The sequence below is a fragment of the Amblyomma americanum genome, chromosome 2, assembly GCF_052857255.1.
Source record: "Amblyomma americanum isolate KBUSLIRL-KWMA chromosome 2, ASM5285725v1, whole genome shotgun sequence".
NCBI classification, from domain to species: domain Eukaryota; kingdom Metazoa; phylum Arthropoda; class Arachnida; order Ixodida; family Ixodidae; genus Amblyomma; species Amblyomma americanum.
Window position 1 is genome coordinate 86,279,175 of NC_135498.1, and position 13,906 is coordinate 86,293,080.

The following is a 13,906-nucleotide window of genomic DNA, read 5'->3' on the forward strand; positions in this document are numbered from 1 at the left end:
CACAATGCGCTCGGCTGAGTCGATGTGGCATTCGTCATCGCCGGATGTTCTGTAGTGCGCATACACGAAAAGAGGAGACTAATTACAAGAGCTGCTAAAAGCGTTATTAAATGGCAGCGAAACTAAAATGTGGTATTCTATTTGGTTCTGTTGTGATATAAATTGGCGTTTCGTTTCTGAACAAATAAGAGGTAAGATAGAATACTCTTTTTGTTTCAATAATGCGTTAAAAGCACATGCGTCTTTTTATCCGACTACTGTTTTTGCCCTGTATATAGTAATCTGAAATGCTCTTTTGATGCACACACAATTTGAATGATTCACCAGAAAACTGACATTTTTCTTGCCTTCTTTTATTCTTAAGCAAGGATTATCAGCATGCTAATAATTTTCTACTCCACTAGATTTCTGGATCAGATTTTAGGTTGTATTTAAAAACGTCCGAGAGTGAAAATCGCCATTTAGAAATGTCATAGACGAACCGGGCGTCAAAAGCGGGAATGTCTGCAGTGTTCGATTGCGCTAGCTGTACAGATGGTCGAATTGCGTGACGGCTAACGTGAGCTCCCAAAGACCGTTTCGTGCGGGCGGGAGTCGCTTCGTCTTCGTTGCACAGGAATTAGCGCGACGAGTTGAGTAAAATTCGCGGCGCAATATTTGCCGGCTCGCCAATTTCGCTACGGAAGTTTCTTTGGGTGATGCCGTTTAGGGGAGAACTTTACGACGAAGGGTTTAGATAGGCGGGAGCAGGAAGAAACCTCTTGATAGAAGGAGGAGGTGATGAACTATCTTAGTCTGAGGAGCTGTTTTAGGCACATCAGCCAGTATGAACCGTCAGAGTAATCAGTCACCGAAGAGAAGTGAATGGTTATTTCTGTTTCTCGCCGGATACAACCCGATACGCAGTCGCTTATCCGGCCACATCTTTTTCATCAACACAACTCTATGTTCAAGATGTAATGACCTGCGTAGGTAACATTACTGGCCAGTACACGTTTGGAGGAGATATTGCACTGCGCACTTAGGATGAGGACAAGATGCAAAGGAACCAATACAACATCATGAACAAAGACTGATAAAACATTTATTCAAGGTAGGTAAACTGCAGGCTCTAAAAGGAAAGAGGCAGTACGCGCAGCCACCTTTGTCGGCCGCACAAGAACAAGTAATGCATACCATACTGCTCTCTCAAGAAAATGTACTCAAGGGCAAAGTAATCTAGACCATAAGGACGTAACGTAGCTGGCAGCCAAAATGATCAATACGAAAGCCACATATCAAACAAATAAGGGCGTCATGTAAGGAATGGGAACAGAGATCAGTACATCGCAGAATGTAAATTAGCCAACAGCGTAGCAAAGGGTAACGTTGAGGGAATCAAACGCACTGTGACAACGTGGATGACAGAAGTGAAGACAACTACCAACAAGAGTTAATGCGAAGGTGAGGATATTCAACAACAGCACTACGCAGATGACAGAACTGAAAACCACAATTAACCAGATAGAAGGTGAAGAAGAGGGAGCTAAATGCGATATAACATGAAATATGGAAAAACGATCATAAGAAGGGAAAAACAAGAAACAGTGCGAACATGGGAAAACATGAAACAGATTGTGAAAGCTTTGAAGAATTTAGCCACAAGGAAAAAGCAGATTACATGTAACATGATAGTGGCATGTCATTTTTCAGCGGACTTCAAAAAAAGTCAGTTACGTTCTCGGATAGATTAGCATTGCGATGCAAATATCTAATTTCAGCTGTCAGTTGTCCTATAACGTGGTGTCAGAGTCGGGAATTGCAGCGAGCAGCGGTGCAAACGAGACTTGGTCCAAGATCCAGCCCAAGTCGAAAGATTCGGCCATTCCGCTCAGACGAAGCCGCTCCTCCGGGCTTGGATTAATCTGGCCAGCTTTCATCAGCGTCGGTGGGCGAGGTTTGGCATCGGCATCGCAGGTGCAGACTCCCGAGGGGCCGGCATCCTCCTCGTCCTCGTGACTGCTCTTTGGCTTACGACGCCTGGATGCCCGGGGATCATCTGCGAAGAGAAATAGACGAAGGTTGAGAACAAAAGAACCACTATCCGCACACCATATTTCCTTATTACGAAGTAAAAATGAGACGATGCCTAATAACTGCACCTGCTTTAGGTGTCCTAATATCAACAATTGTTGCACAACGGCAAGACAGGGTGTTTATCAAGCAATGCCAATGAATACCGCGCGGTTGCTACAGTGACACCAGAATGCGGATATTAGCTTTTAACCACGGCCGCAGTGTGAGTACGGTAACCAAAGTACGCCAAAAACAAGCGGATGAGGTTGATAGGCGCATGCGAATCATGGGAGCCCTTGCTAGCGATTCTCGATTGGGCGCAACAAGGCGCTATTAACCATTCGGACCTAGAGCAAATTCAAAGCATAAAAACAACGACAGGAAAATGTAATCACAGATAAGTGGCTACCTAAAAGCAAGGTAATTGTGATGGCGCCACGCTATTGATATCGCTTAAAAGAAATCACTTCTAATGAACACATCTCGATTAAAATAAGGACAGGCTAGGACTCCTAGGATGTCAGCGACAAGGTCCTATCAGCGAGAAGAGCTTAGATTAAATAATTGTTTTTGCAACAAAATGTCGCTTCAATTTGCACTGAAGTGGTCATTGCGTTGTCGGAGTCCTACAACAGAAAATGGTCACCCAATGGGGCGCGGTCTAAGACGGACACCAGTGTTAAGCTGGCAGACGCGCAGCGTTCAACCTGTGGCAAGCGTTTCGGGTATGGACACAGGAGTGTAGAATTTTTCACTTAGAACTGAAGTGCACCCGGTACAGACGCCGCCACGCAAGAATTTCAGAACTGATGAATTTTCCGATAAGAATTTCGAGGAACCCAACCTGAATGCTACGGCAAAAAAGAAACGACGAGCGGAATTTGTGACTAGAGTTATTTTAAACTTAGCGTAATTAGTGAGCACAACAAGCAAGACGGCGAGAACGGTCAAAAACCGTGTACCGAACTCAGTTCGATGAAAACAACAGGTCATCGACTACGCCATGTCCGCGAGAATGTTGTGTTGACAATAAACTCTTAATCTGAATTAGTATTTTGTTTGAAACAAAATTTTCGATAATTTGCACTCGATATAATAGCGCGTCTTTTTTCCCCTGCAACCGAAAACGCCGCTACGCAATGTAGCGCTCCCATAGTCGGACGGCCGCATTGAAACATGAACATGCCCAGAGAGCATAGCAACAGCTGAGCTTTACTGCAAGCCATGTATGCACACAGAGAACTGACCTCAAAATATTCATTTCCCGAAAAACAATCAGCGACCAATAAAACCTGTTCTTAAGTGCTATTGCTGAAATAATACGAAAATACTGGTGCCACGAGGCACATGTTTTGTGATCCATGAACTCAGCCTCTTAAAAATCTTCAACACAGAATTATTTTACACATGTCCCTGAAAACACCGTGATGGAAATTTTAATAAACGTTAGAAATCAGATATTGGGGCCCCTCAGCTAAGGTGTTATGCCTGAAATAGTCACCGGCAGTCAAGAGCTTAGAAGTCTATTACCTTTAAATTCCTCTCGCATTCCACTGGTAATCTTGCGGTTCTGGTTGGACTTGATGCGTTTTCTGGATTTCTTGTGGGTGCCTTTGCGACCGGCCTTTTCTTTGCCATCTCCTTCCTCTTCTGAATCGCTAGCGTTGACCCACGACCACTCTTGAAGGAGGCGCGATAGCATCAGGCGTTTCCAGATGCCGAGGTCTTTGGCGCTCATGTCAATCTCGCATATTTTCTCCCTGGCTTCGTCCAAAATGCGCTTCACGTTCATCTCCATAATGGAACGCAGAGAAATGCTCTGGGAAATATCGCAACGAATACAACCTTTAGCAATTGCTACCCAGCTTCCTCGGCTTCAAAACCTGAACTGACACAAGTCATGGAGATTTTCACGTGCATGGGAAAGGGTCGCTGTCGATAAGAGTGGCAGTGGCTGTTTTCGTAGAAAACCAACAAGCCCAACTTCACGGCTTCTCGAGAGTAAATTGCTGTACCGTCAATAGGCTTTGCCTTCAGTGCACAAAGGAGAACATGGGTTCCATGGCAGATCAGGGAGATAAGAAGACAATTGTGTGCAGTTTCCCAGTGACCACTGGAACCCGATACCAGAGGTATTGAGGACAGCTAACTCTTCCTATGTTCCAGGAAGTGTAGGAATGGTGACGTCATTTTTGAGAGGTCATCCTTTATCCCAACATTCTTTTTGTGCTCTTTTACAATGAAAAGGGCTTGCTCATGTTGGAAACCGGTGAAGTGGAGGAGATTTCTTCTGCCTTCGAAGGTGAGATAAGAAATTGTCTTAGAAGCGAGCGGCACAATTATTCTGGAGCTTCAGAGGCATTCGCACAGCTATCATAATGGTGCCGGAGCGGCAACGGGGAAATCTAGATGGAGACAGGTTTTTTCATGTTTGCTGGCAGGAGTTCCGGAATTTTATTTTTGTCAGATTGGGAGAAAATGGTGATCTTAGTCGAGGGTTCGACAGAATCCTGTCTGTCGAGGGGGAAGCATAGTAGTTGAATAAAACGTACACTGGCCCAAAACTGTTTTAGAATATGACGTTTCTGGACCCCTACGGGTCCCTTGTTCCCAGTGATGGGCGGAATTGGCCGCTACTTATATGCGCACTTGACCGCGCAGTGAATGGGCGTAGTTATCCGGAAGATTACCCGCCGTCTTGTTAATAACGTTATCCCTAGTCTGTACATAAAAAGATTCTAAAAGATGTCGTGACGATAAAGGGTAAATTATCTCTATGATTGTGGCGTTTTCCCAGTCAATTTTGTGCTTCATTTCTTGAACATGCTCTGCCAGTGGTAATCCGTTGTTTGTGTCTCTGCTTCGTGTCTCTTATGCGTAACTAATACAAAGTATCTTGCAAGAACAATACCTATGGCAATGAAGAATGCTCTGCCGACGCCCCAGTAAATTACGGCGCGCTAGCAGCAGCAGGCATTTTTGTCTCAGTATATTTAGCTTAGACAAATGCGATTGCCTTAAGACGGCTCACCAGCTACAAGGGAACTCGTCGGCTAACTTTTTCTGTCGATAGATGGCAGCACTTAAGTACCACAAAAAGCAGCTAAGTGATATTTCATCTCCAGGTGAATAAATTCCATTCGTGACACAAAAGTATTCCTTCCTCCACGCACATAAAGTAGATCTACTTTGCCTTTCCAACAGCGCAACTGATTCTATAAACGAGGAAGGTATTCTTAATGAATAGAAGAGAGCTTTTCCTGGCTTCCATTTTACATCTTAAACCCCAAAGATCTCTCAGATTAGATTCTTAGACCTGCTGGTGAGCTTCAGCGACAACCACACCTGCGGAGCTTACGAACTCAGGGCAAAAGCACCGCTGTTGCGATTTTATTCCAGTCATTCTAAAATTGTAAAACGAGGTGTTTCAACTTCTTGCCTGAAACTAGCTCTAACACATCATGCCCCCACTCGATTATTCACACTGTTGATCAACAGGTTTCCCGATTGAGGGCAAGCGGCTATCCAGAACAGTTACTTTGCTGAATGCTTGCTAAGGGAAGTTACTGGGTCGCATCAGACAAAAAAACCAAGCTATGAGGGACGCCCCGTTGTGATGCCATACATTTATAACATCTCCTACAAATTAAGGAAGACAGCTAACTAGTACAGAGTTGAAGTGGTTTTTTTCAGCTCCCAATTAGCTCATTAAAATGTGCAAAAAGGTTAACCAGAATGAAGGCCACAAAAAGAAACCTGGGTGCAACGCCAAACAAGAAATCACCTATGTAGACTGTGAAGAAAGCATCATCTATAGGATTCCACTTACCTATAAATGAACCTATGTAGGTAAACTGGTAGGTGCCTGAACAAGAAGCTTAGAGAGCACGAAAGATTATGCGAGCAAGTTGCAAAAACCGGCTCTCTGGCACCGCATTGCACACACTGCAAATGCACCCCGAAGTTAAAAAACACCAAGGTATTAGGTCGGCCCAGAAACAGGCTGGAAGGCGAATTTATTGAAGCTTACGCTATGCACGTTGCTTCAGATAAGGCAATGCGTCAGCTTCCCTTCGGTGATGCTTGGGAGAACTGAACAAATGTACCTCAATAATAGTAGTCTTCGGCGGATGTAAGGTATGTGTCCATCGTTTTTTAAATTTAATTATTTTTCCCCTTCAAATCACTCTTGTTAGCGCCGTGCGTTCTTCCTTCTTCTGTGTATGATATGACGTTATTAAGAGTATATAATCATGTTTCTTTTGAGAATAAAGAGCTGTTAGAAAGCGCTTCTTCCTGTGTGTTCTTCCCTTTCCGTATTATGATAGCGCTCCCTAATACCTTCAAGAACGCGTTTCCAGCTAGCCCCAGTAGTAGTTCCTCTGACTCGAATTACAAAGTGAGTCTTTCGCCCCTTAGTTTCACTGGCCGTTCCTTCTTCATTTTTGTCCCGCGTGACACGGCGCATGCGCACGGCTGTCTCAGCTGTTGCGCGCCGCGAAGCAGGCAGCAACAGCTTCTCCTCATCACATGAGGAACCCACGCGACCAACGGCCGCACCACGTGTACAGCCCATGTGACCAATGGCGCCGCCACGGAGCTCAAGTGGTGCCACGCTGTAGGGTCGAACAGGTAGCGTAGTGTAGCTATCGCTACAAAAGGGGAGGAAATGATGCGGCCGACATTTCGATATTTAGTTAAGTTCTTTTGCGAGATGACATGAAAGACCGACTTATATAAACCCCAGTTTTTCCAGATATTTAACTCTGATCTGCAAGAAAATGAGAATCAAAAAATAAAATCTGGCCGCTACATTTACTCTATTCACTAAACAAGAACACGCGGTCACAAACCACATTAAATTCTAACTGTATTTAGACACGGTGTAGCAGCTGAAAGTTTCCATGTAATTCCTACATACAATGTCAGTGCTGAACTGTCTTAACGATCGTAGGTGCATGTCTGAATCTTACCTACGATACACGCGGCGCTTCCACAGGTACAAACTGGCCACCTGGTCTTAGCTAACTCTCGTCGTTATGCTGTAATCGTCATAAGAGATATCGCTAAACCGCACTGCACCTCAATTAATGTATTACCTCCCAAAGCATAAATGTAGCGTTTCTTGCCAGCAAACACTGCATTTTACCCTGCATGCCTCTTAACTTCACAATTGGGGAATCTTTGACGCGTTTTAACTGCCCATGCGATGCCAACACTATACGCACTATATCAAGGAAGAAGTCCCTGTTGTTTGGTGCAAAGAGGCGGTCTGTACACTTTCATCAGCGACTACACTCCGAAGCAACACAAGAACGCAGCGGCTTATGCCCGTGAAAGGACCACCTTCCAGCCAATGGCGCCGGCCGTTTCTCATGACCCTGCAGCATGCAAATGCACGGAGTGGCGCCACAGTCAAGAAAAGGATCTAGCCTTTTCCTCAGAAAGAAAGTATCACCCCCTTTCATAAACCACTCCTTTTGTCACACTAGCAGTGTCAGGAAAATTGGCCCGCGCCGTTCGGCTGGAAGGTGTCCTTTGACATGGAAAATCCAGTGCGTTTTCGAGCTGTGCCTACTATTGTTGGGGGTTCCATTCTTAAGGTTATACATTTTTTTCGATCTAGAAAACCATAAAACACGGCAGCTGTTTTAACTTTAGGTTATTTGGGCTAGAAACATCAGTACAAAATGCTCATACTTCTTATTACATAACGCAGGAAAACTTTTAGTCAGTGTATGCGTAGTCGCTTTGAAAAGAGTCGCTAGTGTCTATATGCTCCTAAAATTCAGCTAATTTCTCTATCCTATGCTAGTTCTCAGATATTAGCCTCCAAATTACCACACTAATCCGCATAATATTTGCACTCATCTTTCTTGTACATCCCCAACTTACACCCCATGTGCGCCGCCACTTTCAAGCACTACATAAATCAGTGGGATGTTTTAAACGCACAATTATTAGAAAATTATTTTCCCTAGTACGTTCGCACAAAGCGTATATAGTTAGCATGACGTACTATGCAAGATATCACCTATAAAGAACTTCTTGCAATGACAACAAAGCAATATCGCCGTGTATAGCAAATCAATGAAATGTGGCCAATATTTGATTCCCGCTGCAGTTTTGGTTGCTCGGCACCGCTCTCGTCGTGGTGAAAGTCGTGCAAACTATAAACCCTTGTCCAGATTTTGTGCCCCAGGTGAGTGCATATAGTTATTCAATTCTTCAAGCGAAATGAATTTCGGTCTTCATGACGTCGCAGTTTCCAACCGTAAATATCGAAACATTCTGCAAGGGGTGCGAAAGAACATCGCAGAACAAGGCAGCGTGCTTCAAAAGAGCGCACCAAAAGAGAGCAGCGAGAAAACAGCACAAGCAAAACAACAGCATCGGGGAAAAACACCACAGGTAAAATGTAAAAGTTGCGCAGTGATGGGTGCATCCTTATGTTATGAACTTCTAAGTGCACACGCAGACATTAACAACTATTCAACAGTAGGCTGGCTTTGATGTCGGTGTAAATGTGACATATACATTAGGAAAAGAGCGAGAGCGCGTCGTTGGTGCATTCCCATTGCTACAATTAATGTTCGGATGTTCCAGTTGTGGACAAAAGTAATAGATATATAACACGTTGGGCTACGGGCGCCATCTTTGGCTGTAGTACTCAGCCAAGAAAAGCTCCTTTGTCACGGTACCGTGGTAAATCAACTAACATAAGGTGCTCTCGAAAACAACGGAGTTGTCTTGGCATTGAAGGCGATATCATCTGCAATGTTACACCGTTCACTTTTGTTCGCTTCTTATGTTATATGAGAACTGGTCTTCATGCTGACCTTTCTTTATTGTATGTTTTCAACATAAGCGCATGTGGCTGCATGATGGACTTCAGGAGAAGCTTGTGCGATTTGGTGAAACCCCCGGCTGATAGATCGTCACTTACGGGTATGTCGGCCTGCACAACACGCATTTATCATGACGTCTTGGGAAAAAAAAAAGAACTTCAAACTTCAAAAAACTTTAAAATCGTTCATATCTACCTTAAAGCACCCAGAAACTGTAAAAGAATGGCCGACTTCATTCGCCAACTTTGGAAAGCTCTGAAAATTGTTTATCAAAGTTGATTTTTCGCATGGTGCTCCAAAGCGCCTATTGTCATCCCAGTGTCAATTGCTGCTTCCCAGATGTCCCGCTTCGTTTGGCCCATCTTGAAACGCCCCGAGTACGGAAGCCCCTTACACGACTGCCTGGTTTCAGATGCCATCTACCGAATGCCCAAGCGAATTGGAGGTGACCCTTCAAGGCGGAGGCGGTAGGGTGAGGAGGGAGATCATATATTCAGCAATTAATTTTAGGGTATTTATTTGCCGACCAAAATGGTTTCGAATAATTTTACAATAAAAATTTCTTACAGCATCCATGGATTTGGCAGTTTTTCCAAGGTTCGCTGGCTGACCACTTGAGCAAGTTGTTTTTTTTTCGTTCTCGTTGCGTGCAGTGATCTGCACGCAAAACTGGTCTGACGCCTCCTTGAGGCCGATTTACTCGACGGACCGTTTGCCCGTGGAAGAACCCCGCTCTCGTTCGATGAGGGTTATGCTTGGCCTCCGTCGGGAGAAAGAGGGCAGCATGTCTTATCCGCCACTACTAGGACCATCGTCTTTACATGGGGCTAAACGAATAAGGCGCATCCACTGTCCATCCGCATGCACGCTTACCGACATTGTTGGCTACTAGGCGACAACTAGGTGGATCGGAAGTGGGAGGTCATGTGGAGCCTGATACGCGGCCCAAAGTTCAGTCGTGTGAATCAGTCTTAAGGGCATGCTTTCAGGCGATGTGTTCTCGGCGTCTTTGTGGGACGGAGGGCCCTCCTGCCGTATACCACTCTTCGGTATAGGTCATCCAGCACTGTTCTTATGAGAGAGACCCCGATGATGGCCGCGGGCCTTCCACCCACTTAATGGCTTAGGGAAAAAAGAAAGAACTAGAGAAGGAGCACATAATATCCTAAGCAGGGGCAATACACGGCGTACTGAACAGCGGTACCAAAAAGTCTAAACTATTTTGCATCTTTTAAAAAGACGAGCAGAACAATGTAAAAATAAAATGAACACATTAGAATTGGAGATCAACACAAATAAATCCAGAAAGATAGGTATGGTATACTATAAACTATAAAACAGAAGATAATTATCAATACACCGAAAGAAAATGAGAGTAGGCGTCCCTCATTTTAAAAATGAAACAAAAAATCATACTGCGAAGCGCTAGCACTGTATTCAGGCTCCACTGTCTCTGGTGTGTGTGTGTGTGTGTGTGTGTGTGTGTGTGTGTGTGTGTGTGTGTGTGTGTGTGTGTGTGTGTGTGTGTGTGTGTGTGCGTGTGCGTGTGCGTGTGCGTGTGCGTGTGCGTGTGCGTGTGCGTGTGTGTGTGTGTGTGTGTGTGTGTGTGTGTGTGTGTGTGTGTGTGTGTGTGTGTGTGTGTGTGTGTGTGTGTGTGTGTCGGGGATCAATATTCGTGGAAAGAAAGGAATGTAGAAGCACGTCGTATGGCTTCCGAGTGTGCCCGCACGAGGTGATGCTATACATTATGGAAATTATTTCTGGTTTGTCTGGCGGAAAGTTTCCGTCCATCGCTGAGCCCGCCCAGGGGCTGCGATCCGGTTCGTCTGCTTAGAAGCGATTCCTTGAAACCAGCTAATGCTAAAACGTTACGTACCGGTCTCAACACTAAAGAACATAATTAAAATTTTAGTACAGTAGGACTCAATGCTTTCACAATAGTCACACATTGTTTCTTAATGTCCGCGGTCTTTTCCAGCTGCTTTCCTGGTATTGATATACCTCAAAATTATACGTCAAAATATATGCTCAGAGGGACGGAAAGGGCGCTTGCTTGTTTAACACGCAAGTGAACCTTTCCAGTAACCAGAGACAACGCGGCGAGGAAAATATAAAAACATGTCTCCACCAATTTATGTAGTTAGTGGCACGACGCTATGCGGCCCTCAGCTTCGTGCTACGGAACGAATAGAGACCACCACAGACTGGCAGTACCTGGCACTTGCGAATTTTAGAGTGTTAGCTGTATTGACCGTGGTACAACTTCGGAAAACGCCCCATACCGGTACTTTGACCTTAAAGACCAGCCAAGGTCAAAGGGCAGACTTAGTGTATTTTGCTGTTGTCTAGCTATGTGTCTGAGCAAAGTATGAGTTTCGACGATTGGATAATTATGCATTTATCTCAATTGATTACTGGCCCGAAAAAATTAGCCCTACTTTTTAATTATAATAAAAAAAAACTTTGCGCACCATCTGCGCGAAAAATAGGCTAACAATAACTACAAAATAGTGCCTCAGAACACCGTATGTGCCTGGCTGACGCAATATTTGTGACAGCGCAGCCTCTGCTAGGAGGCGCCTGAAGCAGCAGATCAGTGCTGCCAGCTTTAACTTCGAAGCGAGATGCAGTGTGATGACGAATGTTGCCGCTCGATAAGGAGTGCTGCAATAAAAAACTATAAAAACATTCGTCACATTGTAATTTTTTTCAGTTGTGAACGGAGCCCTCTCGGTTTCGATGTAGCTAAGGTTCTAAAATGAAGCGCTCGGGCGCATTTGCTAAGGCGAGCAGTAGGGGTTCATTGAACAGAAAAGGAAGGGCATCGGTAGTTACTTGCGATTCACTGATGGAGGTAAATAACACGTTACAGTGGCCCATGGAATAGTATAGTCCCTTCCCTTCATAATAGGGGATATTCCCGTCTCTGCATTGTCGTGCCGCTCTCGGCATTGTCACACTGTACTAATCACGAGAATCGCCAGACACCATTAGCTGGAAGGGGGTCCTTTGGCACGGAAAAGTCCCGACTATAGTTGTATCCGACTATAGTAAGCGTGCCAGTTAAGAAGAAGTGTAACTTTAAAACGCTTGTAATTTGGTTACCTTTTCTGCATAGATCATTGGATAAAAGCCCGTTGTACAATATAATGGGAAGGGATTGTTTCTTTTTGGCCGCTTTTTCTAATAATCAAACAACCTGAAAGGAACTTTTGTTTTCTCGCATTCAATGCTATCTCAAAATCTGACTTATTTGCACAAAAGCTTAAAAAATAACCATGTCCGTGGGTGAATCGTAAGAATAATTCTTTATTGCAAATCTACTCCTCCTTGGGGGACCAACACTGTTCGCATTTCGAGTTATTGATCAGTTCGCTCTAAAAGTACCATACGCGAGTGGTCCCGAGTTGCCCCAGTGAGTCAGTTGTGTCGAATTCAAAGCCCGGATTAGAATTAATTTTCTTAAGTACGAAGATCCTGTGAAAGCTGCGCAGTGGGTGAATGCTACTGAGTAATTATTCCTCTATTACATATCCACTCCACCATGGGGGATTCTCCTAAAACTTGGAACCTATCATAAGTATTTCCTGAATTGTCCTTTTAAGCGATTGTCTAGATATTTTAACCGAATTCCAAAATGTGGCCCTCAGTGCAAACTATAAGTTGTCTTTCATTTTCGTGCACAGTTGGAGATATAAAGGTGAATGTATAAATATTTTATTTTTTTGAAAAGACCGGGCTGCTTAATATCAAATGCGTTGACATTACTCGCAAGGTACTTTGCCTTTCGCTCTCTGGTTTACGCTGACGTCGCTGCCAAAGAAAGTATGTTCTTCATCATCCTCTTCCGGAGTACTGATGGTGAAGGTTTTGCAAGTTGTTTCTTCAAGCTGTTGAAGTAGAACAACAAAATACATCAGTTGAGCATTTGAAACAGGGTGTCCGACTAGAAAACACAACATGGCTGCCGAGTGCATTAACCTCCTTTTTTCTACTTATGGAAGATATGCCCTATGTTTTGCTCTCTGCTGTGTAATTTCTGCGTCCTGTGAAATGATCTAAGGGCGCAGCATGAAATAAAGGTATAGATGGCTACTTTTCGCACAAGGATATTGAGCGATCGAACACCCCGGCCAATGCCGCACTAATATCCGTATACCATTGTTGAGCAACGGAGATTACTGTTTCGCGTCAACCAACCATGTTTCATTTGAAACCTTGAACACTTGAACATTGTTTGATCATTAGGACCATCAAGTAGCAAAAGCTACGCCCGCTTAGTGCCTTTAGATCTTCCCCTCCCCTTTACCCCAGCCTTTCTCTATGCCTTGTGGAAGTACAACCCTGCTGGTGAAGATTCTTCCGAAATGTGATGCGTTGTTGACTCTGAAGTTTGGCTTGCATGTACGGCTTTCAGATTCAACACTTAAAGATATTTCTCGCGACAAAAGTTATTTAACACACTTATATAAGGTATGTAAGATACCGAATAGGTGAAATACGGAACATTTGTATCTTCATCATTTTTTGGCCTCGTCAGCAAAAATGTAGTGCTATTATTTAGAGAGGCCGCTCATAAGGACGGAAGCCATACGAGTATGCTTGCGATCACGTGCATTTCCACGCATTTTGTGCAGAGTTAGGAGCAATGTGTGTTTAGTCCACTTGCATGAGACTCGTTCCTATTTTATTTCTCTATAATATGGCGGGATAAATTATGTTTGACGAAAAACCAGGAGTGAAACTCATTCTTTTTCGGAGATGCAGAGAGTCGCTATTTGCTAACGAGTAAAGCAGTTATAACAAGTGGTTGCTAATCATGCCTCAAAAACACTCACTGGCAAAATATGTGCAGTCTGACAATTCACATCGCTTGATAGATTTAGTGAGGTACGAAATAAGATAACTACTCCCAACGAGGAGTGCTCTGCCCGTCTTCTGTTATCTTATATCGTCCCCCGCCCTCTATTCAGTGAATACTGGAAGGCTGTTGCTACTGGCAG